We start from the raw sequence: 27,216 nt of genomic DNA on the forward strand, positions 1-27,216 counted from the left end.
ATATCGGATTTTAGTCGGTTCGTTTTCTGGCAGTAGTATTTCCTATTCCAGAATATTTAAGCGCGGTGTCGCGTAAAGAGTTGTATAAATATTTATGTCATATTGTTCTCCCGGTTCCACTGTATCAGCTCCTCAAGAACGTTAGCGATAAAATAAATGTGCTGAAACAGACAAAAATTAAACTGGTGCGCACATTGTCTTCGAATGAGATGCTGGCGTTTTGTCCGTTAATACTCGTAAGTAGATTACTTAAAAGGGGCGGTTCGTTTCACGGTTTCTTGTGCCGCTAACAAGGATTGATTGAACATGGGTTCATGGATTGCCGCCGTGGAGTGCTTTCTTGAATGTCCTTCAACACGGGGACTCCCATGAGGAGAGACAGAGAGATAAATAGACGATGAAAGACAACAAGGCTAACCAAACTAATTGGCTTACCTCTAATGGGGGAAGGATAATGTGTGCAAAATATGAGAAGGAAAGAAACAAAGATGGCAGTGAAAAGAAACTGTCCGCATAATTACCCTGTTAATTAGTATTTTCTTTGCTTTTCTCTTCTCTTTTCTCTTCATCTCTATTCTTTTATCATTTATGTGAAATGAAGTTTGCGCAAGTTATTTATTAATATGTTATTTTATGTTTTGTTCTTAAATACCTCATTTGTATTTTGTTCCAGTAAGTGTGATTGTTCATTTGCGCACTATTCTTGTTTTATTTTTTATGTGTTTTTTCTTTCCTTCTGTATTTTTTTCTTTGAGTAATTATTTGTCTAACGTATCTTGCCGCTGCCCTATACGTGGCCTAATGCGCTTTGTGGGTAGCTGCCATAGCGGAGGAGCATCGTTATAGACATGCTCTATGAGGTACATAGAAATCACTGGGTCGGTCGTGCAGCCCACAAGCTTTCAGAAAAACACAGTGGCGTCTTTTTTAAAGCCAATGGGACGGGACGTTGTCTTGAAGCAAGGTCAAATGCGTTTTCCGTGAAGGGACGGTTGTCGAGTGCGTCAAGTCAACACCAGGTGGTGTTGGTCAAGTGCGGTGGGGTGCACCGCGTTTTGCGCATTGAAGAGAGGACAACCAAAGTGAAAGTGCGCAGCAGTCTGTTTGCGTCCACAAACTGCACATGCGGGGTTATCGAGATTTCCAATGAAAACGAAGTGTGTATTTGTGAACGCCACTACAAGCTATCGATGATATATAATGATTAATTTACGATGTGGTAAGACGAACCGAAAGCGGAGGTGTTGGAAATGCTCCAAGAAACAAAAACGCTGGTTCATGAAGTCAGCTGAATTCCATTAGGCCCACGCAAGCTCTCGTGCAAGATTATGCGCTGCATCCACTGTAGAAAACGAAATGACAGGACAGTTGATACTATCATGCGTCTATCGGGCTGCTGCATCTGCTTGCTAACTTCCAATGAGAAGGCAGTGACTTGGCAGCTGTTGAAAGACGATGTCGTGCAAGTCGCTTCTTAACTACTTGATGGCGAATCCTATTCAGTATGTCATCGACATGTCAGACCGCGGGACCGGCACATTTGGAGGTAACGGCAAGACTTAACGACTCTACGAGGCCAGCGATGCTTTATGCAGCAGGTAAGATTTTGCCAGCAACGGAGAAGCTGTACGCGAGCTTATTTAAGCCAGCTTAACCACATGCATCTTATACTTAAAAAAATAGAAAAAAAGCGTGAGCCATTCCACTCTGTGAAGGTGGATGACCAGCGAAGCTGCTTAGCACACGACACAGAGGTGACACAGAATTTCGAACAACGGTACGAACACATTTATTGTCCTGATCGGTGGTCATCGTGACCAGGTACACACACATTCTCGTATCACCTCTGTTATTATTGGCGTAAGCATTTCGCTGCCTACCCAACGAGAAATTTGCCCGTCACGTAGGACAATTAATGGCTGATATACCCTTAAAGGGCCCCTCACCAGGTCTGGCCATATTGAGTTGACAAGCGCATTGCGCGATAACGATCGTGTCTGCAAAGTATTACATCGCTACGCGCCGCGGAAAGATCTGAAATTTCAAACCGAACGCCGTTTTCCCTTCTCCTCGCGGCCGCCGCGCTCTAAGCAGGAGGATGACGTACACGTGCTAGCGTAGTGCGCCTACGTACATGTGTCTGCACTGTGACGTCGCTCGTGGTGAGACGTGATATCGAGAATTATTCAAGGCAACATCTATTATTTGTGCAATATGTTGGTTGAATAGACGAATTAAAGCTTAGAGAAATAATAAAACACACAAACCGAATGTCTGCATGTTTTTGTTTTACTTCGAACCGCAGCAATAGAGATGCCCTTCCGTTTCGTAAATTTGTTCCCACGTGGTGCAGTCGCGTGCGCAGACACCAAAACTATGTCATTTTCTGCCGTATTCCAGCGCGGGATCATGCTCTGTAATCCGCTTTTGTCTGCCTCAGTATTCGTGTAGCACTGACGCATACCGCTAGTCAGGCGTCCTCGCGCACAGCGCCAAAAATCGTGCGCTGCGCAAAACGAGTGAATGACAACAGCTCGCGCACGACAGCGTCAGCGGAAGCGCGCCGTGCCGCAAAAAAGCGAGGAGAATAAAAAAAAAGTGAAGGCGGGGCCCGTGACGTAGGTGCCACGTGATCCTCGATGTCGGGTATGGGAGAATGCAGTTGAGGAATTTCGCTTGCGGAGGCTAGACGGGGCAAATGGAGAGAGTGTTTTGCTTGGCAATGGAGCTCGCCTCCTGAAATCACGGGTTCGCGGCACTGAAATATTTCTATCTCGGCTGTTAATGAGCCGATTTGAAAAAGTTCTGCGGCGGAACGCGCCCGAGAGGCCATGTAAAAACTCCCAGCGTATAACCGAAATTTGCCATGGGGCTTGGTAAGGGGCCCTTTAAGCAATGGCTCATACCCCCGTAAGCAAGCCAAAAAAAAGTATCTATCTGAGAGTCTACTGATCTTGAAAATGGTGCATATTCATGACTAATCTAGTGAAAATGCATATCCAAGTGATGAGACCTATAAGCTTTTGCATAGAATGAAGCGATTTTGCATGAAATTCGGGAGCTGAGTACAGGCAGATTTGTTGACGGACACGAAAAATACACGGAACCCTAGCCATAAACAGCCTCGCTGTAAAAAGAAAGACGCAATGCTTCTACCATGACCATCCATCAAATTATTCAGTTTCTTCAAGGCTGTTTCGACGACCTTAAAGCCCACCGTAAAAGCTAAACTGCAGCCTTTCACTCTTTTTTTCTTCTTCACATCATTGCCACCCGAACGTGCTTGTACGCGCGACGCTGCAAACGCACAACCAGCTGACGCTGGATTTGCCATCATCTGCACTAAGAACAGCGGCCGAGCCATTATCACAGCAATCGGCCTGCCGGATCTGCTTATTACACCCCCTGCCGCAACGAGTCGTTGTGTTGGTGCCTCCAAGTAGAGAAACATGTGCGCGCACCGTACACAATGTAAATAGACAATTTTAAATGGGCACTACGAGAGTGAACCCGTGTGTTGAACGAGCCACCATTCGCGAAACAGGCTCGCGAACAGAAGAAGCATTAGGGCGGCAAGTGCGCGCGGGTCTCCATCATGTCGTTTGTAATGCGTGAGTAATTTCGGGCACTGCTTGGCGGCGGGGCCGACGGCTTGCGGCTGTACAGCGAGAGAGGGTCATTACTTATCACTTGAATGGAGGAGAAGGCGTACGCTTTAACGTGGACCGATCCAGGGACAAAGCCTCCTTCCGGTACAGCTATTCCCCATTGATAAGAGTTTGCCCAAGAGGCAGAATGTTTCGCTCATTTGCATGCAATTCTGTTCGCATTGCCCCATTTTGTTCTTGCATGCGTGTGCGTGCAACTCTGCCAGTCTGCGTGTGCAAACGAACGCTCTCGGGCCGGTTTCGCCAGAAAAAAGAAGGAAAGAAAAGATTTGAGCCTGAAGGCAAAAAACGAAGTCATTAGGACAACTGTAACGACGAGTGGGCGCCGTATTTCATTATTCGGTAATTTGCAGAACAGTGGCGCGTTTTCCTTTTCATGGAGTAGGGGAGAAGGAATAACACAGTCGACTTTTCCTCTGCCTAAGCAGATCAGCTTATTATTTTGCAGCGAGAAAAAAAAAACAAAGAAAAAACGAAAAAGAAGAACACATGGGAAACTGCAGGAACGTGTCCATAATAAACTTGTGCTTTCCGATGCCTGCCTGCGTTAGGGTTGACATCTTTAATGAGGGCGTCATTTGTTGAAAATGCTGGATTCGAGTCATTAAAAACTTTTGAATAGCGAACTGCTGCTTCTGAATATTGTGAGACGCCTTTGCCCTCACAATAAAAGCAAAAAAAAAACACTCCGAAAGCAAGACATTAAAAACATAAAAAAAGTAACTAAACATGGTGACACACTGGCCCGACGCCAGCGGCCCATCGAAATAATTATAGGTTTGATTTCGGCCAGTCTTGCTTTTTGTTGAAGTGCCAGTCCCCGGTGAGCAGTCAGCATGAAACCTTCTGTCCCTGATAGCACAAGACTCTACGATATCATCAGCTCGCATCGACGTGAATAATGTTCTGCCCGAAGCCATGTTCCCACAGATAACAAACATATGGTAACATTGCTTCGTTCAAGTATAGATGGGGCTTAACGTCCCAATGCAACATAGGTACCACGGGAGGCGGTTTAGAGCGAAGGGCTCCGGGTTGATTTTGAGTGCCTGGAAGATTTCTAACGCGTCCCCAAAGCTCGGTAGAGTGCTTTTGCGCTATAGGCTCAAATCTAAATGCAGTCTCCGTCGTCGCCGCGAATTGAAACTCTGACCTTACATTCAAGAAATTGTGACTTGTTGTGAATGAGACGGTGCGACGCCAAATGTACCGTCACGCGCTGGATAGTACCACCACTTTATGAACAATGTTTTTGCGGCATCATGGCGCGCTATGCCGTGTACACAAACGCGAAGCGAGGTGTTCGCCCATTCGCAAGAGTCATCACTTGTACCTGGAGGAATTCCCAGAGCTGCGTACAATGATGCGTTGCTGAAGGAGAAAAACGGTTCCCGCGCAACCATACCCGTCATGGTTGCTTAGTGGCTATGGTGTTGGGCTGCTAAGCACGAGGTTGCGGGATCGAATCCCGGCTGCGGCGGTTGCATTTCGATGGGGGTGAACTGCAAAAACGCCCGCATACTTATATTTGTGCGCATGTTGTCAGAGTTGTCGGATGATCCCACCGCTGGCATACCGTTCTGGGAGTTGTCGGACGGCCTCGCCGCTGCCTCCATTTGTAAGCGTTGAAGGACGTAGACAGGAACTTAGGCGTACAGGGTTTATTTACAGTGTTTACATTTTAAACGAGAGATACATTTGACAGTGTAGCGTGGCTCCCAATTGGAGCACGCAAAACGAAGCATACAACATACGAGCACGACGCTCCAAACACACTGACGAGTACGCAGCTCACGACGACGAGCACACTCTAGCAGTCGACAACAGCTGCTTATAAACACTCCATTGGTCCCTAGATCCCTAGGTGAGGGAAACGTTCGAGTCACCGTAGACGAGCTGACCAGGCACCGTAGGCGAGCCGACCAGGCACCGTAGTCGAGCCGCCTTTCAGCTGGAGGGCACACACACCCGTACGCACTTTGGCTTTGCCGAAATCGAGTTGAGCGCGTCCCCGTAGCCAGCTGGTCACGCCTGACCCCAGCTGGTGCCTCTAAATTCCAGAGCTGGCTTTCTCCTGTAGTCACCACTTCTCCGAACGAGGCGCATGGTGGATTAAGGATGTTCATGGTCGGTTAGCGCTGTCGTCCTCACTGGTTCTCTGAAGGGCGCCACCACCGCGGATCGATCGGAGCACGTGCAGCGGGCTGAAATAGCTTTGCAGAGCAGTACCCCTGCAGGCCGATCCTAACAACGTTAAAGCATTCCAACTGGTCAAAATTAATCCGGAGTCCCCCACTACGGCATGCTTCATAATCAGACCGTGGTTTTGGCACGTAAGCTCCATAATTTAAACTAAGCAACCATGACTAGGGGCTCTGTTCAGTGCTTAACTTACAACCTCAGTAAATCTGCAACCTCGTCTCCTTTCTTTTGTGTGCCAGCGTGTCCTTTCGCGTTACCAAATATAAAGACGTATCAACTAGGTCGGTATTCTATCCTACTGCTCTCTTCGATATAGGGCTAGGGCCTTCGACATCCAAGATGACTGCCTGACGAGATATAACATGTTCAATAGCTGATGATGATAAAATAATGATGATGATGAAATGATAATTCTTTTCCAGGATGATGGAAGCTGCTCTTAGCATGCAACCCTGACCAATATATTTTGGACTCTTGAATTTATCACAATGTACCTTTCTGGCACTTGCAATGTAGCTTCAGTGCTGTGCTTATCCTCCATATTGAATACACTGAGTTCATAAACCTTCAACCAGGAATTCATCTAAACAGTGGGCTTTAAGGGGGAGTGAAGCAACAGTGGAAAGCAGGTAAAGTTGATGACACTCGCATTTTATGTGCCAGCAATGAGATCTATGCTCTGGATGAACTTGATGTCACCATAGCTACCGGTAAGCAGCACTGAAAGTACCCTCCGAATTCCTGACCTCATTGAATAAATGTGAGCTGGAACATCAACGGGAAAGTATTCTTCTGCTATCCACCGATGTGGCCAATGCTGCACGCTGCATCGCTGCAGTTATGTGCCGAATAGTGGAGCGAACGACTAGAGCTCGCGCTGTGTGTCAAGTGGATTTTATTAAAATTAAATTGTGGGGTTTCGCGCGTTACAACCACGATCTGATTATGAGGCGCGCCACAGTGGGGGACTCCGGAAATGTGGGCCACCTGGGGTTCTATAACGTGCACCTAAATCTAAGTAGACGGCTGTTTTCGCATTTCGCCCCCATTGAAATGCAGCCGCTGGGGCCGGGATTCGATCCTGCGACCTCGTGCTTAGCAGCCCAACACTATGCCACTAAGCAACCACGGCGGGTCTGGATTTTATTACAGGAACATGCATGTCAGCGCTTTTGAACGGGAACGAGAATGCTGCATGGTCTTGCGAAGCAAGCCTCTTTCACATATTTGCACTAGTGAGCTAACAATAAAGCAACTCGGCGTAAGGCAAAGGCAACGCCAGAAAACTGGAAGACTGCTCAAGTTCTTACAGGCAAGGTCATGAGACATCTTTCAATGCAACCTGACGAGAGAGCGAGTAAAATTTTATTTGAAAGAAGTAAGAGGTCGGCCTGAGCTAATGCGCTCTAGCCTGCTACTCTGCACAGGGGGGAGGGGGAACGGGAACATAAAGGTGTGATGAGGGATGATGATGATATAGAAAGAGGGATGCGCAACGGTGAAAGCAAGTTCAACATTCTGATGATAAACATTCAGAAATCTCATCCATGAAGCCACTATCGGGTTTCGTATCTAGTCTGTAGTCACTAGATCAAGTGAACCTAAAGATAAAGGCGCTAAGCCAAAGCTGGTGTGTGTGCTGATCACGCAGGGGACCTGCGTGATCAGCACAAGCATCAAACAAAAGTTTTACAGCATGTAAAGAGCTGCGATAAGCGGCTCCAGCATGGCGAGCACCTGCAGGACACCTTTAATTAGCGGCCGAATTCTGGAGACCACCGAGAATCACGCGCATTTACTCTACCAGGTGCTTCAGCATTCTCTGAACGCTTTCTTTCTCATTGTGTCGATCTCCTTGCTTGCCCGTAGTGCTACCGGTTTCAGTGGCCCTATCATTCTTGGCTTCATGGCGCAGAGGACCACAGGTGCCTGCTGTCATAGCCGTGGGTCCAGAGGGCAGCAAAGGATATTCCGTGTCTGTATAAGCCGGTGGAGGTGAGTATTCGCCGCGTGCTCTCATCGACCTTCAATTAGCAGTAGGCGCCGTTACCGTCCTCGACGCACGCACAGGCAGAGGTGGTCGTGGCGCCTGTGCGCCGCTGTGTAGTTCTTTTGAAGCGGCTTTGTGATGCTTCTTTCGCGAGCGTTGGTCACTTTGGCGAACAGATTGAACAGCCTCTTTACGGGAAGACTGGTCTCTTGCCATTTTTCGAAGAATATGAACTTCTTGTTTCATCTTCGGGCATTCCTTCGAAGTCGCCTCATGAGAACTATAGTACAGTTGGGACATTCTAATGAGGACGACTCACAGTCGGCGGTATTATGCTCTCCGCCGCAACGCGAGCAGGTGCCTTTACTTTTACAAACAGCGCTTACGTGTTCTATTTGTAGACATTTATGGCATTGAAGAGGCCCATGAACGAATGGTAGTACACGGTGTATCACGTGGCCCACTTTGACAGACGCTGGTAATGTCCAAGAAGCAAAACATTATGCAGATCCCGCGCACTGAGGGAATCGATGTAAGCGATGCTTTCTGTGCTTGAAGCTTTGATTAACGATAATTAGCGGTGATGTTGACGGCTAAAGCTTAATTTCTTCAACGTTTAGGCTAACACGAGAATGGTGAGTTGGTGTTAAACGTTACATTGCGTGCACCACTGCTGTTTGTCTGCGTAGTACACAGAACACACAGGGAGAGGTATTTGCTTGAGGCGTTGTTGTGCGCCATATTCTATAACATCTGAGAGGCTTGAGCGCTGTCATAGATGGATGGATGTTATGAGCGTCCCCTTTGGAACGGGGCGGTGGGTTGCACCGCCAAGCTCTTGCTACTGTACTGCTTAAAGGGAAGCTGAAACACTTTTCGAAAAAAATGAGTTCTCTGCGGCATTCTACAGTTTTGAGTCTCCTGAACACAAATATCTCGTTCAAAAAGGGCGGAAACAAGCGCAAGCGGCTGTTTTTTCATGAAAACGCGCACCAGCGCCTCAGGGTATCGCGCGAACGCCGCTGTTGCCCGTGATTGGTCGGAGCCGCTGTGACGTCAGTGGCGGCAGTCGCCGGTCGGCGCCGCCGTTTGAGAGCGTAGCACGCTGTTCTGTTCTGGCTGCATAGCTGAGTTGTAAGCATTATGGAACGTTCTCGCTGTCTCGGACAGCTTGTATTTTCGCCGTACATGTTCGAACCGACAGCCCATACGGAAAACGATGGCGGCAACGGCGGCAACGACGATGTTGAGTGTGCCAAAAGCGAGAGCGATGTGTACACCTCGCGTGCTGGAAATCTTAGCTGTTACGTATGCTTTTTTTTATGTAGTTGCACGTTCCAATGACGGGAGAAAAAATTCGCTAAAGTGTCACTGGGAACTTGCTGCTGGAAGAATGCCGAAGCACTAACTTCTCATTAGATTGTAAACACGGGTACAATTCCGCGATGTCAAGCACCTTGCCGCTGCTTGTCTGAAGTCCCGTGGTTTTCTGAGCGTTGATACACGATCGCGAACATAAGTGCCGCGTTTCAAAGCGCGCACATGCAGTGCTGCGAGGTACAGTCATGGAAGTTGCTTATCATACACATCCAGATCGAGATGGTCAGGGGGATTATATGTGCACTATTCAGAATATGGTTCGACGACTTTGCGATTGTGGCTCGATCAAGAATCGGTATGCGCGCTCCATGCTAGTGTTGACATAAAGATATTAGGCAGTTTTTGCACCGCCGTGTGGTAAACATGATAACTGCAACCGTACGTCGAATGTCACTAGGCAAGCCTATACTCAAATTTATACCTCAGGTGCAACGCTGTGGAAGCTACGCACGAAGTCCGGTTTCCAAAATTTATTACTGCGCGCGTTTCCGTCTATGGTTCGCAGCGTGCCAGCGGCATTTGCTCGCGCGAGCATGCACGTGAAGCTGCCGCGACGGGCTGCAATTAAAGAATGCCGAAAAGAAAATTGATTTAAAAGAACGTGTTAGCAGCCGTATAAGTACACGGATTGTTTCTATGGGGTAAATTCTTTTTTTTTTCATTCAGAACTGAGCTTATATATAAAAAGTTTTCTCAAAAATCGGGTCAAGAAACACCGAACTTTTTCTAAGTGCGAACGCAGCCACTGCAAGAAGTATCTCAAGCCTCCACAGCGTTGCACCTGATGTATGAAACGGAGTATAGCAACGCTAGCAACAACGCGTTTCCGCATTTGTCGTAAGGCTATCCGGCTATCGCGGAAATGGTCCGAGCACAGCACAGTTGATTTCGTCGGCACGAACTTATCTCTCCTCACCGCACTGCGCTGCAAGCTTCTTGTGCTTCGGGAACCTGTGAAACACCACATCGTCTCGCCCGCGTGTGTTCGCGCAGCCGATTGCTGCACAGAACGAGGGCATGTTGGGCGCCCTTGGCTGTAGGCACTCACGCAGCACAGAAGGAAAGAACAGTCTACGAAAATCGCAAAACAAACGTGAGCGGCGGCGGCGGCAAATCTCTCGTAGCGTCGTTCAGTAAAGCGCAGGACGGAAGGAGGCATGCCAGCGCATGCCAGCACGCCGGTCCGGCAGCTCGGTCCCCGCCAGTGACGTCACTCTCGCCGGTTCTCTCCTCTGGTAACCTCCTCACCCGGCGCTCCGGGAAGCGATGGGGGCGTGTCCGCGGGGGTGATTTAGAAAGCGATTTCCGCCCCTTATATTAACAAAACGAAGAAAAAAATTTCGGAACCGTAAATTATTAGGTCTGTTCTTCCCAATCCCAGCAATTCATGGAAATTGAAAACCGCTTCAGCTTCCCTTTAATGTCCTACCTAGGTTAAAAAAGAAAAACAAAACACTATGAGCTCCCACAACCAAATTTTCTGATCCCCTATTGCGAACTTTGCTTTTGTACGTCTCCGTTTTTTTGTCGTTTCCCTACTTTTCTTCCACCAATCTCCCGATCGCCTCGTACTAATCTCTATTGCGGGTATGTTTACTTTTCCCCTGCTCTCGCTGAGCCCAAGGGCTTCAAGCAGGCCAGTGGTGCCTAAATCGACCTCTGGGCAGATATCTTCACATTGTTAGATATGGAGCTGGTTCCTGCGATTACTTCGAGTTCCCCAGACCACATCGGATTGCAGCACAGCTAATTGAGGAATGCAGAAGCAGGAAAGCGCATTCCAGAGAAGCGGCCGAGCAAACAAGTTTAAGGCAACAAGTTTACGTGCCAACAAGTTCGTGCGCCGCCGGGATTAGCAGGTGGGCATCCGACAATGAAGCAGGTGCAGCCCTCCCCTTCTCCTTGTTCGAAGTCCATTGCCAGTCTGCGAGGCAAGACCGCAGCAAGCCGCCAGGTGTGACACCACGACACGGGCGCCTACCATTGGCTGCAAGTGGCGTCATCGGAGTGGACTCTCCCATTGGTCAAACATGACGTGACTTGCAGTGCTCGAAGGGCTTATAAGAAGCCTTCCAGAGAGACCTGAGCATTCTGGGACATGCCCTGATTCCCTGATTCACCTCTCTCGAACTTCTTGCCGCGGGCCGCAGCGTCCGAGTTGCTGCCGGCCCGTAATGTCAGTACGACTGTTAATTGACGCTCACCCCTCCTGGATATAATGTAGAATAAATCCTCCCAAGTTTCTGGGTTTTTCATCCCGGAGCCCGTCCTCCAACCCCTACATCTGGTTGGCAGCGGTAGGATCGCCTCCGAACGCATCAGCTGGTGGCAGCACTACGGATCAACCTTCGTCGAGAGAGATCATAAGGAACCGGGAAGAGCGAAGAAGAGAGAGCCTTCGTCGAAAAAGGTCCGAAGAAACTGGGAGTAGCGAAGAAGGAGCGAGCCTTCGACCCAGGGAGTCCGGAGGAGCCGGGAACAGCGGACAAATGAACCGGATGGCAGGGTGCTGCAACCGTAAGTGAGCGCGTGGTTTTTTTCCTTATGATTCGCCAGACTCAAAGGTTGTGTGTTCAATTTTGATAGTTCTGGGAATCGGGAATTTGTTGCATTGTGTGTTTGCACAAATTAATTAAGGAAAACAGTTTTAACCACCTGTCGGGGCAGCTGCCATGGATCTTAGAAGGTTGACGAGGTTAGACTTGTTGTTGGTGTGCGACGATTTGGGTGTTGAGGTGGACGAACGGATGAAAACGCCAGCTATCATAAAGGCGATTGAAGATAGTGGCAATGATGATAAAAGCATTGAGCTTGCTTGGGAAGTGATACAGGAGCCACGGGAGCGTGCGCGTCGTGTACGTTTGCGAGAGCGACGGGAACTTAGGAGTGAGCATAAGCGTGAAGCACGCGAGAATGAACGGAAGCAGGAGCTTCAAGAACTTACTCTTAGGTGTGAGCGTCGCGCACGTGAGTATCAGGAACGTAAGCATGAGCGGGAGCAAAAGTATGAGAGAGAGAAGGCAGCACTGATCAAAGAGATACGGCATTGTGATCAGTTATTGGCACAGAGAGAACGGCTGTCTGAGAATTCTGTGGGTAGTACAGAGCGAAAGAATGAGGAAGTGTCTAGCGGACTTTCGCCAGAAGCCGACGAGAAGAGTAGTGCCTGTGAGATTGGCTGCCGATTCATAAGTAAAGGGAAAAGGCTAGCTGCTAACGATGCCTTAGTGGCAACAGAGGCCGTTAAAGGCCGCAAGGAGAGCGACGAGGTGCTGTGCCAACAGATGACTGTGGAGACAGCTAGGCCAGCTGCGAACAAATTGGCACAGTTACCGCGTGTGTGCGTCGCTGGTAATGTTAGCGAAGTTGCTAGCGAAGAAAAGGGTACTGCTGACCCGACAGAAGCGAGCACCCATGTAGAGCCAGATCTGCGTGCAGAAGTAAAGTGCGAGCTGGACGATGCAGTTGAGAATAGTTCTCGGGGTGGCGAGCTCCGTAGCTCACGAGAGAACAACTGCATTGTTCAGGGATCGGTGCGGCTCTCCGCCAGTCTAGATAGCCTAGAGAGGGATGGTTCAGTTAATAATCATTCGGACTGTGCGCGTGAGACAGCGATCGATACCGACGGGCTGTGTGCCGATGCACAGCGTGAGCTGGGCAATGTAGTAGAGGGCAGTTCGCAAGAGTGCGAGTTGTCTAACTCTAGTAAAGCCTGCTGCATTGTTCCAGAGTCGGTTGAGCTGTCCGCCAGTCGAGGCAGAGAGAGTGTTGATTTAAGTGAGAATCACTCAGACTGTGCGGGTAAGAGACCGATCCGGGCCGACGAAATGTGTACCGGCCAGCACGAGGCACGAGAAGGCGACAGGAAAACGAGTGCAAAGAGAAAGCGCCGCAGGAAGAAGCGCCCTAAAGATAGGAATGCGGTAATTAATGTAGCGCCGCCAAAGATGGCGAGAAACCCAAAAGGGCAGGGCGCGAGGAAAAAGGTGCGGTCGTCACGGACGATGTTGACGCATCCAAAACGAGCGAGCCACAGGTCAAAGGGGGACCGCGAAGAATGTTCTGCACGGACGCGGACAAAGGGCACGAGGCAGTTAAGCTCCTCGTCGTTCCGTAGTTCTTTTCACAGCTCAGCGTGCAGTTCGAAGAAACGCAAGGTGGCAGGACGAGACCAGGTGGGGAGTAGCGACGCGGTCAATCGAGTTCGTGTTGAAAGCGGGGCGCCAGGACGCAAATTGGCAGGAGACCGTAACGTCTTGGGGGAGCTGATAGTGAATCAGCCCTTTTGTTGTCTCTCGGCAGCCAGAGTAGCTTTGAAACTTCGGCCACCTCGGGTCAGGCTGAAAGTATGAGTCAGTCGTAAGCAATCGGAAACGGGAAGCCAAGAGAGCTTCCGTAGAAGCAAAACGTGTTATTTTGTTTTATTTTTGAGCATCGGAAAATTTCGCGATTTGAGACTAGGATTTCTTTCAATGTGTAAGGTTTGAGCTTTGTTTGTGTTTTCGTTTGAGAAGCTCCGTGATTTGAAAGATGAGGTTTATGTAAACATGTAGTCTCGCGAGATGCTCATTAATAAGTAGATAGGTTTTTTTTGTGTGTGTGAGTAACCTGAGGGTCAAGGTTACTGTTGAGAGGCCTATCGTAACGCGCGTGTGTTTTATTTAACCTTCTTTCTTTTTAAGTGTTGAATTTTCTAAGGTTAAGCGCGTAGATTTGCAGTGAGTGCATGATTTGCACGGAGGAGCGTTCTTAGTTCCATTAGCGCGTGTCCTGTGTCGACGGAAGGAAGCAGATTTATGACTGGGTTGCTCGTGTGTGTTGAGGGCAGCCGTATTCTGACTTCTTTAGTGAACGTGCGTGGAAAGAGTTAGTAGAAGACGCATCATTTTAAGAGTTCTGCGGAGTGTGTAAGTCCCGCGAGTTTAATTGTTCGTTTAAGTCACGAGTCCTAGAGGGACTAAAGGAAGAAACGTGAGTAAGCATAATGAAAAGTTTGCCTACAACGCAAGTACGCGTTTTGTTTAGCGACCACAAGGCTAGTGCGCTTGTGATTACGTACTTGTGAGGTTGACCAGATTGTTCAGTGGCACCATTACGTGCGATGAGTACGCCACTGCGATAGATTGGAAACATGCTGTTCGTGTAGTTAGGCCACTTATGTTATGTTCGGCTGTTTTCATTTGTTGTTTGCATCGTCAATGACCCTTTTGTTTTGCAACAACAATAGTACTCTGGTCTTGTCGGCATTCGAGGAGAAATGGATAGCTGTTTGGAAGGGTGGTTGGAACTGTTTGGTAAAAATTGGGGGAAATAAAAGATAAGAGTGCATTTTGACTCAGTAATAGCCTGGCGAGTCAGAGGTGAAGAGCCTGCGCTTACGCGTGGTGCAGCGCTGTGCTGTTTTGTTTGTTTGACGTTTGTTCTCCAGGGCCAAGGATCCCGAAGTTCGTCAAACGTGGCTCGACCCCAGTACCCTGCAGCTTCTATCAGCGTTCTTCATGGCCAGCGAATTGATTTCACCGGCCATTCAGAACAACCGGGGCGAGGACGAGCTGTTAGATATGGAGCTGGTTCCTGCGATTACTTCGAGTTCCCCAGACCACATCGGATTGCAGCACAGCTAATTGAGGAATGCAGAAGCAGGAAAGCGCATTCCAGAGAAGCGGCCGAGCAAACAAGTTTAAGGCAACAAGTTTACGTGCCAACAAGTTCGTGCGCCGCCGGGATTAGCAGGTGGGCATCCGACAATGAAGCAGGTGCAGCCCTCCCCTTCTCCTTGTTCGAAGTCCATTGCCAGTCTGCGAGGCAAGACCGCAGCAAGCCGCCAGGTGTGACACCACGACACGGGCGCCTACCATTGGCTGCAAGTGGCGTCATCGGAGTGGACTCTCCCATTGGTCAAACATGACGTGACTTGCAGTGCTCGAAGGGCTTATAAGAAGCCTTCCAGAGAGACCTGAGCATTCTGGGACATGCCCTGATTCCCTGATTCACTTCTCTCGAACTTCTTGCCGCGGGCCGCAGCGTCCGAGTTGCTGCCGGCCCGTAATGTCAGTACGACTGTTAATTGACGCTCACCCCTCCTGGATATAATGTAGAATAAATACCTCCCAAGTTTTGGGTTTTTCATCCCGACGCCCGTCCTACAACCCCTACAACATTCTAATAAAACATGCTCCATCGTTTCCCAAGCTTTACCGGAGCCAAGCACATGCTTCTTCCTCCTTCTTATATCTCGCTTTATAGGTGCGTGTTCTAAGCCATTCCTATCTCGCTTCGAAAAGTAATGAGCTTTCCTTTGAGTTATCGTAAACTGTTTCTTTCCTGATTTCGTTTTTTCCTCTTAAGTAGTTACTCATGGCAGGTTTCTTTTCCATTGCCACCACCCATGAGATTATTTCAGCCTCTGACTTTCCGCTTGACGTTCTTTGTTGCTGTGTTACCCACCCTACAGGCGGCATACTTGCTGGTAAGCTTCCTAGTTCTTTTCCTCCACTGTGAATCAATGTTTTTCCTGTACGGATACCTCCAACACTCTCCCAGCCCATTTACTTTCTTCCATATTCCTCAGTCGTTCTTCATAATCAATTTTGCTGTGAGCTTCCCTCACTTCAACACTAGTTCAGCCCATATCACCCTGCACAGCTTCATTTGTAGTCTTCCCGTGAGCTCCCAATGCGAGGCGTCCCACTGACCTTTGGTTCCCATCGGGTCTTGATTGTACCCCTGATTTAAAGGAAACAACCGCATTTCCAAAAGCAATTTCTGGAACCCTTACACTTTTCCGCATACCATGGAGCACCTCGTACCTATTATATCCCCATCGCGCTCTGTGCTTCATTATGGCTGCATTTCTCTTCCCCTTCACTGTTACTGTTTTTTGCTGTATTTCCATTTATCTATTGCCTTCGTTTATCCATATACCAAGGTATTTATATTTTCTTACCCGAGGTATTTCCTGGCCCTGTGTTGCCACTGTCTGTTCCCTGTTTTCATTGAATACCATAACACCTGATTTTCTAACACTAAATTTCATACCTAAATTGTTGCCTTCCTGTCCACAGATATTAGCCAGACCTTGCAACTTACTTTGCTTGTTGACAAGCAACACAATGTCGTCCGCATAAAATACACCTGGAAGCTGCTGCTCTACTACTGTAGCCGCCTGTTGGTATGCGAGATTAAACCCGGTATTACTTCCTTCGTCATTTCCTCACATGGCATATCGTATTGTAGCAGAAGTATTAAACTTGAATTGGATTATGGGGCTGCACGTGCAAAAACCACACTGAGATTATGAACCAAGCCGTAGTGGCGGACTCCGGATTAATTTTGACACCGTGATTTTCTTTAACGTGTCCCAAAATCTAAGTGCACGTGCGTTTTCTATTTCGGCCCCGTCAAAATGCGGCTGCCACGATTGGGTTAAAATCCGCGACCTCTAGCAATACCATAGCCGTAAAGCTAACACGGTGGGCACAGAAGTGTTGATTTAATGGTCGACTGCTTCTGTAGTGTCTCCTGGACCCTGCGGTGCACTTTAATTAATGCGGCTCTGCTTCTGCACGCGCTGCGTAAGTTGCCCACTTCGACATAGTTGCATGGTGTTTATTTTTCAGAAATAGCAATAACGTACTGCACCGTACCTTAGAATTAAGCTTATCCTGTTTCCCCGCAACCACTGTCGTATAGTAGGGGGGTTTCCTTGCCTTCCCACGTCATCTCCCCCTCACCCCCTCTCTCCTCCCTCTCCTTCTTCTCCTCTGCTTCTCCTCTCTACATTTCTATCTGCGTCCCCTCTGGCCTCGCACGTCAGTAGAAAGGGAAGCGCTGCAGTTTCTGCAATGCTTCTGAAGGGTGTCACAGATAATTACAGCTGTCAAGTGGCTAATGTGGTGACGGCCAGGGAGCTTCAGAGGGAATTGTGTACATTCGATGCGGTGGGGTGAAAACGAGTTTCTCCCGTCGCCTTTCCTCTCTTACTCGCGCTTGTCATCTCCCGAGGCGGTGTGCGCGACAGCAACCTACAGCAGCAGCAGTAGTGGGAAAGTCGAAGGAAGAGGGAAAGAAAGCTTCACGTTAATATGAACTTGATACATCCGGAGTTTCCCAAGCAGCGAATCTCAAGGATGCGCACCGATGACCTGAAAAGTCTCTTGAGGTCCGCATACTCGATTTCAAGCTCCACGTCAGAAATAACACCAGTCGTTGTCTCCTTCCTGTAAGTGATAAAGGAGCGGACGGGGATTGCGCTTAACTGTGGAATGGTCTTTAACTTCTCGTGTTGCGGAATTTTTCACATCTATTGTCAGGATGTTCTTGCGAGCGTTGATCCGGATCTCGTTTATTTGCCTAGAGGCCACACTTTCAAAATATTCGGTTAGAAACTTGCTGCTGAGGGAGCAACTTGCTTCTAGTTGTTGACAAATTCGACTTCACTCGGCCATCTGCTAGCCGCGTGGTTAGTTGAGATGATAGAGCGGCTGTCCCGGAAAGGCGGTGGTCCCGGGTTCGAGTCCCGGGTTCGAGTCCCGGACTAGGACGAATTTTTCTTCAACTGCGAGGCTTTTATTTCGAGGGACCCGTATGGGTTTCCGTTGTAGCAATTGTTAGGATTGGGTGTGCCCTTTTCCCTTAATTAATTACTTCTCTCCACCTTGTAGGTATCCCGCACAACTATTACGGCAAAAAAGTAGACTATGATAATGTAACTGAACCTGCGCTATGGCAATACTATTTAGAGGCAGGCTTGAACTATAGGTCAGAAGCGGACGCTATGGTAGGTCTTGCTGTGCATATCCAATATAAAAAATAAATGCTTGTATATAACTGGTGAGTGCGCGCTTGCTGTCCAGTTACCGGTCCTATTCTCAAGTCTGCTTTCAGTGGACCCACTGGCAAGCCAAATTATTCGACTGCAAAACGGGAAACCGGGTGACGCGATGCATGCAAGGTACACTGCCAGAAACGATTTGCACACACTTCACTCCGACTGATGTTCACAGCTGGTTACTCCCACCAGTAACTGAAATTTGTCATAAATATATGTCATTATAGATTCATTTGTTCTCTGTACTTCCAAGTACGTGCATGCGTCTTTTTTTTTTTCGTCGCGGAACGCAGTATCTTAATTCTCCCGCTGTTTTGACGCTCGGTGTATGTCGGCGCCCGCATCACCTAACTTTTCACGCAGGCGCCGTCCAGAAGTAGGCCGCCACCACAACGTAATTAATAATGAGTGGCGAACGCCCGAACGCCGGCTAATGACATAACGCTTTAAGTAAGAAAATTTAAGTGTATACCGGCGGAGATTAACCATAAAAGCTCGTTCCGGTCATGAAGAGATAAGCGATACCTCAAGAACGCCGGAAAACCACGAAAAGGTATCCATACGGAAGCGTATAATCTCCGGCCGCATGCTGCGCTAAGCAAAAGACCTGCTTACAAAACAAGCCGCACGACACTGCCGCACCTCCAGTGCCCGGCTCGGTGTGCGGCGAAGTGACATTAACGAAATTATAGCAGAAACTGGGTGTTTGGGAGTGGATGCGCTGTCTTCGGCAACTCCAGGAATGGTGAACACCAACAATTATTAGCAAGGAAATGTCCTCCAGATGATGTCCTTAATCCAGTAGTTTCGTGTAGCTTGAAGAATTGAGGTGCTTTTAAGTACTAGCAGGTGTCTATGAGATCTGAAAAAGAAAGGAAAAAAAGAAGGCATCAGGAGAGAAGACACGTAGCCATAGCGCCCGTCCAGCGGCTGCAAATGCCACAGCTGAGTATGTACCCGCACGCACTCATCACGTACTCGTGACGCCTGCGGCAGAAAGGATGTTGCACATCCGCTGCCAAGGTTTGTGAGTGGTGGCGCTGGCTAACACTCCCAGGGTTAGCTCATGTAGTGAAACATAAGTACCCAAGAAAGTGGATGGGAAACGGCGTCGCGGTAGCTCAACTGGTAGGGCATCGCACGCGTAATGCGAAGACGTGGGATCGTTCCTCACCTGCAGCAAGTTGTTTTTTCATCCACTTTGATTTTCATTAATTTATCATTTCTTTAATTGAATTATTAAGTACAACAAATTTTCCTCTATGTTGTCTTTTGTGTCATTGTTTGTTGGCTTCTTATGATATGATTAATGCAAATCAGGCCCGTCGTTTAAGGCCCTTTCTTCTGGTTTCTTAAGTAATAGGAAGATACCCTTGACAACATCACACCCAGTAGAGTCGGCACCATACTGGCGCTAGACGTAAAGGACACCTGCGACAACGCCTCACACGCAGCGATTTTAGAGAACCCCGGTGGCACCCGTTGCACATAGCGGGCGTACAACTAGGTATGATCCTTCCTCAGCAGGCGCGCGGCAACGACAGGGCGGGGTCAGCTCAGATCGAATGGCCTTTATTTTCCATAAACATACAATTTATGGGGGACTTAAAAAAAAGTTGCACAGTGCAACTTGACGGGCCTTAAAGGGCAACTCCGGCGTTTATTTAACCATGTTAGGATGTTGTCATTTTCAAATGATATTGACGGTCCTGTCACCTGTAGTGTGGTTCAATGTGCTTAGAACTTCATCAATAATTTTAAACGACCAATAAACGGACATACCGAAACCGAAACGGGTAGCTGCTTCGTGTGACGTCACGATGAGTGAATGACGTCAGATACTACACTACCATAATGTAAGCACGCAGAACGTGTGCTAAACAAGCAGTGCACGTGGCGCCAACCCCAAAGAAGCGAAGCTGATGATGTCTCCTGACGACACAGGGCGCTTTTACAGTTTCCGAACTAGACAGCGGTAACCTAAGCGACGCTTTCAGCGACAGTGGGTTGTAGACTCTGACGTCACAAACCCAAGGGGGCCTGTAGAAAATCATGAGTCCGGAACGCAACCAATCTTTAAAATTCATTTTCAAGAAAACTAAATGATTTGCAGCCATATAGTCCGGCACAAATAATCAGAATGCAAAAGAAAACATATTCAAAATTTTATTGATATTCAGTGAACATCGAGAAATCGCCGGAGTTGCCCTTTAAAACCCTGTCTGAGGGCAGCAGCGGCAGGCACAGGTTCATAGTAAGGTTCGTTGCAACGCAACACAAGAGAAGAACAAAATAAGGTATAAGACGTCGACACGTCGCTGTCTCTCAACTGATCATCAGTTCAGAAACAGCGCCGTCTCGTCGTTTTATACCTTCTTTTGTCCTTGTCTTGTGTTGCGCTGCAACGCACCTTGCTATGAATCCCAACCAACTGGCCCAACTTGCCGTTCTGATGCAGGCACAGGCACTGATTCAGGACAGACAGCACAAACAATACATTACAACAGAATACAATGTTGGCATCAACTTGTGACAGGCAAAAAGAAAAGTTTGAATATAACAAGAAACACCACAAAAGATCAGGCAATCCGCAGCTTACGCATGAGAAAAAAGCAGTAAATTGCAAAAAGCACCATGAAACAGCAAATTCACTCATGATCAAATTTCGCTGAAAAGCTCATACAAATGCGAAACATGGCATCGGGTGACATCGATGTTATTGCGCATGAGTGTGTTTAACAGGCGTGGTAAGGGATGATGTAGCATTTGAAAAGCGTAGTTTGTTCGAGGACGTGGCACATTCCATTGTTCGGGTGGTCGTGGACTGTACTCTGTTCTGTTTCTAATTTACTGCGTTAGCGACGTAATGTATGACTGGTTTTGTTTCTCGTCTTTACGATAGGCTAACGACAGCCTGATGTCTAGCAGAGAGCACGGCATGAGTAATTTCAACTGTTTGAAGAAAGGTGCAGTATGAACATCTGCTGGACCATTACAAATGGTAAGAATTACCCTTTTTTGAAGCAGGAATAATCTGTTTAGGTTGGTAACAGATGTCGTACTCCACACCAGACAGCAGTAGTGTATGTGACTCAGAAAGAGGATATTGTATAAGAGGAGTTTGACTTTGCGTGGCCCTGGTTTTAAACTGAACAGTATTCCAGCGAACTTGCGCGAGTTTTCCTACAAGGAAGTCTACGTGACCAGTCCATGTCATATGGCTATCAAAAAACACACCTAACGTTTTCGCAGACCGGACAAGCTCAATTCTTGAAGAGCCTATTGAAATGTCAATCTCTAAGTTCACAGGTTTATTTTTAGCTTGAAATAAAATAGCTTTGGTTTTTCCAGTGTTAAATTTTAAGCCATTGTCCTGTGACCATGTATGTATTTTAGCAAGGGCAGAATTTGCCGTCGAAATTAGGTTTACAATATTGTTTGACAAAAAAGGCACGCAAGTATATAATCTGCGTAGATGATATATTTAGGTTCGCTATCCACAAAAACAAGTTCATTTACATATGCATTGAAAAGAAGGGTGCCCAATATGTTCTCTTGGGGAACTCCAACTTTTACTTGCCTGATCTGGGAGCAGACACCATTTATTTCGACAAGTTGACTCCGCTGCTTTAAATAAGTTTTCACTATATCTAAAGTAATACCACGAATACCGTATTACTCTAGCTTCTTTAATAAAACTTCATGATTAATAGAGTCAAGCGCTTTGCTGAAGTTGTTTATAACCCCATGCGTGAGCAGTTTTAATTCAAACTTTCTCAAATCAATTCTTTCTGTTCTAGTAGGGCAAGCTGGGTTGACCTTACTCTTCGAAAAGCCTACTGACAGTCAGTTTACAGGCTGTGTTTTTCAAAGAAATTTGAAATCCGCTGAAATATAATTTTGTTAAGTCCTTTTGAAAATGTTGGAAGTATAGAGATAGGTCTGTAATTAGATAACTGAGTTTTATTAGCCTTTTTAGCAGATCAAGTACTTTAGCGATCTGCATTTTGGCAGGAAATACTCCAGATAGCAGACAGAAGTTATAACCGTATACTAGAACAGGTACGATAATGTCTAAGACGTATTTTACAGGTGTCATCAGTATACCATCAAGTGTCACACGATGTCGTATAACGTAACTCGGAAAATAAGTGAATTAACTCAGATTCATTAGTAGGATATAGGTAAATACTACCGGGGCATCTGACCTGAACATAACGGTCCGCATTTCTATATGCAGTTATGCCGGGTGCACAGATAAAATATTTACTAAAACGATTGGGCAGCACTTCATTAAGAATACTAATACCGTTTTTGAAGATCTCAATACTTGTATGTGAGGACGACACTCGATTTATTATAATACTTAGTTTTCTCCAAGTTTTACGACTGTCATTTTGACAAGACATGAAGTATTCATATTCATATGATTTCTTAGCTTTCTGAAGCTCATTTGCTAGCTTATTACGGTAACGTTTAAAAATGTGTAGATCAGTTGCATTACGTGATTTCAGAAACTTATTAAAGAGTATGTTTTTGAACTTTATTTTGCGAAACACGTCATCCGTGATCCATGGTTTGCGAATATGTGAATATCGCTTGCGTTTCGTTTGCAGAGGAAAGTTTCCCTTGTAACACGTGCTGAAAATCCGCAGAAATTCTTCATACCCTGACTCGGCATACTGTGTGGCATATACATCACTCAAGTTGAGTGATTGGATCTGAGTGCGAAAAGATTCTAGACGATTTGGTGTGATCAGTTGGCTGGGTGCAAGACGCTGTCCTTTCTTTTTGGTGCATCGTTTAAGGCACAAAAAAATGGGCATGTGGTCGCTCAGGCTGCACGAAAAAATTCCGGCCTTTATGGTGGCCGTATACAGGAGCATTAGTTCTAAACAGATCCACGCAAGTGCACGCGACGTAGCTTACTCGCGTTGGTACGGAGATAACGCTGGGGAATCCGTGCGACTGAAGCAAGATATGAAATTCACGAGTCGAGTGAGTGTCGGCTAACATATCAATATTAGAATCGCCACCCCAGGTGATGTCATACTTGTACATAGAAACACACATAAATTTTCGAGGAAACAGAAGAAACGTGGGATATTCCCACCCGGTGGACGATAAAATGTGGAGTAGACGCTTCTGCCACACAGAAATGATAGAACTTCGTAATCATCGGTGACGCATGAGAATTCTGCGATGTAGTCAACATTATTACTATCGCGAACTAGTAAGCTCACACCACCACCGCGAGAGGTGGTCCTGAATTGATTGAAACATTGATAATAAGGCAAGTGCCAATCAAGTGAACTATGATTGTACCACGTTTCTGATAACATAATGAAGTCAAATTAAAAATTAAGGCTGCTAAAAAACACGTCTAGCTCATCTTGTTTGCTTCGAGCAGACTGACAGTTTAAATGAAAACATTTAGCGGATAGACTGTGTTCCAAACCGATGTGATTAAGAAACTCTGTAGGAAATGCCCAATCTGGACTAGACATGGTGAACTGATGACATGCAGATTGACTCATTATACCAGACTGTTAAGGTCAGTTGCGTGCTTTACCACATGTGCAGTATTACCTTGTTCTTTCCGAATAAGGATCTTTCCACCGCGGCGCTGGAGAAAATTAAAAACATTTGCTTTTGCCCATTCTTTAGCCTTCTTAAGCAGAATCCTGCTATCCGTCACATATAGGCCAGGTTGAACAGTCAGAAATTATTTTCTTTTTTTCTAACCACTTATTGAGTAGCATCTGGTTCGAAAAACGTATGATAATGCCAGGAATTTTATCCGCCCTAACTGGCAGCCTGTGGATCTCAGATATCGACTGATCATTCAGCATGTCTAGGTTGAGCTTTGATGCGATAGCGTTCCTTTCGGTGAGCAGGCATTCGTTTTGAACGTGCTGAAGGCCATGAACCTCGAGGTTCAACTTTCTGCTCTAATACTCGAGATATATTACAGAAAAGGCAATGTACTGGCACTTCGGCGACAGAGCCAGCTGTTTTTTCGAACTTTGAGACCTTGGCGGTAAGACAGTACACGGACGACATTAGGGCGTGGGCAAACGAGGGTTACTTGGGGCAACAAAACGACGCCTTACATATGGCGGCAGATGCCATAAGCAGCTTTGTTGAATCGTGTGGCCTCTAGTGTGCCCCTGAAAAATCGGCAGTCACCATGCTACGGTGGAACGCACCAAGATAAGAGCAAGAATACCCGCCGAAGGCCGACGTCTAGGTGGAAAGTACACCCATTCCGAAGGCCAAGCAACAGCGCATTTGCTCTCTGTCCTGTTCTCTTTTTTTTTTGTTGCACATCCTGCGCGGCACGGTTATAATTCAAGTGGGAATCAACTAGTCTGCAAGAAATTATTGTAGCGCATATTAGGGCTCTAGATACACAGTGGTGGAGGGAATGCCACAACATTGCAGCAGTCAAGCAGATCGACAACACATCTCGCACCTCATCCACTAAATTACCAACAAGTGGTATGAACTTAAGGAGGTGGATGTGATCAGAGTAATCCAAGCCCTCCTTACCAATAGACTCACTGACAGCATGCCATATCTTACCCTCACCCGCAGTGAGACACGCAAGCTTAACGTCCTCGTTCGAAAAACATACAAGCAAGCGAAGGGGCCTCTTTCAGGAACCTCTCTTAAACAATTAGAAAATCTCGGCATGTACAACACCATAGAAGAGATAACAGAGGCACACCTATTGAGCCAAGAAGAGAGACTCACGCTCACGGAACTCGGAAGGGTCACCCAGCGCCGGCTCGTCTACTCAACTCCTGACAGCCCAGGAGTACGAAAACAGCGCGTCCCACCAGACATCCGTGAATCTCTCTACATGGCACCCATTGCGAGAAACAGGCATGTCGTCAACCATAAGGACAACCGACGAAAACACGCAAAAATCTTGCAGAAAAAGCACGCCAGTTCCTCTGACACCAGGTTCACGGACGCATCTATCGTGATGCGTCCAGACAGAGAGAGACAATCCAGACAGAGATGCTTACGCCGTCAGCGTCGTGAACCAAAACCTGCGGGGAGATCGCCGCGGTGAGTGTTGCACATATATACACTACCGGTGCGGAAGAATTGGCCATCGCGTTGGCCATTGGCGAAATGCCTGGCAGAGATCAGGGCATTGTGCTCAGCGACTCACAAGCGGCTTGCAGGAATTACGCTAAAGGAAGAATCTCACGAGTAGTACTTTCTCTCCTATGAACGTCTACTCTGCCGAAAACAACCACGATCATCTGGACCCCCGGTCACGAATCTCTCGCTGGGGAATCTCTCGTAAGGAAATACATCTACTTAGGGCAGGTAGTGACGGCGGATCCGGTTCATGAGACTGAAATAATCAGAAGAATAAGAATGGGCTGGGGTGCGTTTGGCAGCCATTCACAGATCATGAACTGCAGGTTGCCATTATCCCTCAAGAGAAAAGTGCATAACAGCTGTCTTACCAGTACTCACCTACGGGGCAGAAACCTGGAGGCTTACGGAAAGGGTTGTACTTAAATTGAGGACGACGCAACGAGCTATATGGAAAGAAGAATGGTGGGTGTAACGTTAAGGGATAAGGAAAGAGCAGATTGGGTGAGGGAACAAACGCGAGTTAATGACATTAAGTTGGAATCAAGAAAAAGAAATGGGCATAGGTAGGACATGTAATGAGGAGGGAAGATAACCGATGCTCATTAAGGGTTATGGACTGGATTACAAGGGAAGGGAAGCGTAGCAGGGGGCGGCAGAAAGATAGGTGGGCGGATGAGATTAGGAAGCTTGCAGGGACAACATGGCCACAATTAGCACATGACCAATGTAGTTGGAGAAGCATGGGAGAGGCCTTTGCCCTGCAGTGGGCATAGCCATGCTGAGGATGAGGATGATGAGGAGGCGAAAATCTTCCGCAAATCTAAAAAAAGGCCAAGTGTGACTTTCTGTTTTTCGATGTTCTCAATTATTTTATCTTTCATATCTAGAAGGGCTTGCTCTGCTGAACTATTTTTTTGGAAACCGTATTGGTTACTTTGAGATTACATTATGTTTAGTCAAGAAACCACCACACATTGAAACAGCTTTGAAAATATATTTAAGACCGATATTGGCTGGTAATTTCAGACTCGATCTTTCGCAACACCTTTATAGATTGGTGTTATCCGAGCAGCTTTTAGCGCGTCAAAAATTTCTGAAGATATTGACAAATTAGCAGCGTAAGCTAGAACGTCACTTATTTCGCTTGAGACATATTTAATCGGCTAAGGCCGGATTTCGTCAGGTCCTGCCGAGACTGCACTCTTCATTTTGTCTATCAGATTTTGAATCTCAACACCATCTGTGTGTCGCAGAAAGATAGAGTGAGCCACCGGCGGGATATCGATTGCATGAACCACGCATCTTTCGCCTCCTCTTGAGACACATGATCCAGCCTGAACAAAATGTTCATTCATGCTCGTCATTTCACTTTTGTTCAGCAATGGTATCTTTGACTATTGTTCAATACAGCGTTCAATATCAGTTTTGGTTCATTGCTTATGTCAGAAAAAAGTGCAAAAAAGAGGTGAGGCGTGCATACAGGGCACAAGAGAAGAGGTGTGGACAACACGAACGCTGTGACACTTCTCTTGTGTCCTGTCTGCAAACCTCACCTCTTTTTTTTGCACAATGAATCCTTACCAACTAGCTCAGCTTTCTGTCGTTCAGAAAACAGTTGGTAGTTATCTTGTTTAGTTTTCTTCAGTTTGCTTTGTAGGTGATTCCTGAACTTTTTGAATGTCGCGAGCTATAAGTGAGCCAGGCCAGCTCTGGCAGATAGGCGTTCCGAGCGCGTGCATCAGAGCTCGGGCCATGCCTCACGCTGCAGGCTGTAGTTCCAGCAGCCGGCGAGAGGCGCCTCATGTTTCTCCCCCTCGCGGCGTAAAGAAGACCCAGGGTCTAGGCGTGTAGACAATCGCAGGAGAAACAAAATCTAGATTTGGGGTAGCCAGATCTATATAGCTTGCATATTAACAAGGGAACTTCAAATAAATATGCAGTTGATTTCTTGTCGAGACTGCGAGGCACAAGCACGGAACGTAAGGTAAAGCCAGGTAATAAGCCTTTCACGTCTGCAGTAGGTTCCT

The 27,216-nt window shown here is 47.1% G+C and overlaps 1 long non-coding RNA gene across 4 annotated transcripts in view; it reads left to right on the plus strand.

The window, feature by feature from the left end:
* LOC135906717 (uncharacterized) overlaps positions 1-27,216 on the plus strand; it is a 61,646-nt gene that overhangs the window by 18,632 nt on the left and 15,798 nt on the right. For all 4 annotated transcript variants that reach the window (XR_010565814.1, XR_010565816.1, XR_011507393.1 and 1 more), the window contains exons 3-4: positions 7,786-7,865; positions 20,973-21,071. This is a non-coding gene — a long non-coding RNA (uncharacterized lncRNA). The remainder of the gene's footprint in view (positions 1-7,785; positions 7,866-20,972; positions 21,072-27,216) is intronic.

Source organism: Dermacentor albipictus, chromosome 1 (assembly GCF_038994185.2).
Source record: "Dermacentor albipictus isolate Rhodes 1998 colony chromosome 1, USDA_Dalb.pri_finalv2, whole genome shotgun sequence".
Classification (NCBI taxonomy): domain Eukaryota; kingdom Metazoa; phylum Arthropoda; class Arachnida; order Ixodida; family Ixodidae; genus Dermacentor; species Dermacentor albipictus.